Source organism: Penaeus monodon, chromosome 29, assembly GCF_015228065.2.
Source record: "Penaeus monodon isolate SGIC_2016 chromosome 29, NSTDA_Pmon_1, whole genome shotgun sequence".
Classification (NCBI taxonomy): Eukaryota; Metazoa; Arthropoda; class Malacostraca; order Decapoda; family Penaeidae; genus Penaeus; species Penaeus monodon.
In genome coordinates, this window is record NC_051414.1 from 3228691 (window position 1) to 3229731 (window position 1041).

A 1041-nucleotide genomic window follows, 5' to 3' on the forward strand; every position below is an offset into this window, starting at 1 on the left:
TCTTGGCAGGAGAGAGAGGGGAGTCGCCTGTAGAGTTCCAGGTCTGTTTTGGGACTGCCACTGTTTCTGCTTTAGGTTCAAGGGAAACTTGGCCCCAAATTGGGGTTTGCGGACGCGAAAGGGGGATTTTACTCGGCTTTCCGCTCAGGAAACCGTATTTCGTGATGGGGGAGAGGATTTCGCACTAATTAGGTTTGTTGTTTTGGGTGGTGAAATAGGAGAGGAAGTGAGGCCAAAATTTTATAGCTGAAGAAATTGATTTTTGGCAGATTTAAGGCTTAGATTGACCAGCTGATTGTTTAATTAGATGGTAACTCCAATCTGAAAATAAGTTTATGTCATGGGAATGCATTGTAGTACATCTCCTGGGTAATAAGGGATGTGTTCATTGTGCACGTAAAATTCCCCGCAAAATATCTGTGTAGTGTACTTTTTTGTAGGCTATTTCTCAGGCAGATCTACAGGTTTCATCCTAAGCACAAAATAATGTCGGATTTTCTTTCCAATTAATATTGTGTTTATGGTAGGGGTCATTAGCCTTGTCGAAATGAAAATTCTTGTAGGAACTCGATCGTCCTTACGTTTCTTCAGCAAACCCTGTGGTGAATAGAAAGGAAGAAATTTTTATATTCATTGTATGTGCGTGTTGCAGAAACGTTCGCGAAACCACTTTCTCTTTGAGGAATTATTTTCAAAAGACTATAAGGGGATATGCAAATTTGTAACCAAAATCAGCAGGCCAGTTCTATATCCGGATGAATTCGTGGGTGCCTTCCAGTGTAAAGTTCAGTATGCAACCAAAATTTTTCCGTCGCCGAAAATTCCGAAATGGTAAAGTAGCGCGTATAGAACTACATCGGACAACTAACACTAATATCTTCCTTTATTTGTTGTAGAAAATGGATTTCGGGATCCTACATCACTAGGTGCGTGCAGAGTGTGTGAAATATCATTAGATAGTGGTGTGATAAGCTTGGATTTGCTTGTAGTGTGATAAGCCATTGTCAGTTTCTTACTTTTATGGTACTGTTCACTTACGAG

The 1041-nt window shown here is 40.3% G+C and overlaps 1 protein-coding gene across 1 annotated transcript in view; it reads left to right on the forward strand.

Moving 5' to 3' along the window:
- The window catches only part of LOC119591907 (ankyrin repeat and sterile alpha motif domain-containing protein 1B-like), a gene marked incomplete at its 3' end in the record, with an annotated part of 2157 nt that overhangs the window by 363 nt on the left and 753 nt on the right, over positions 1–1041 (forward strand).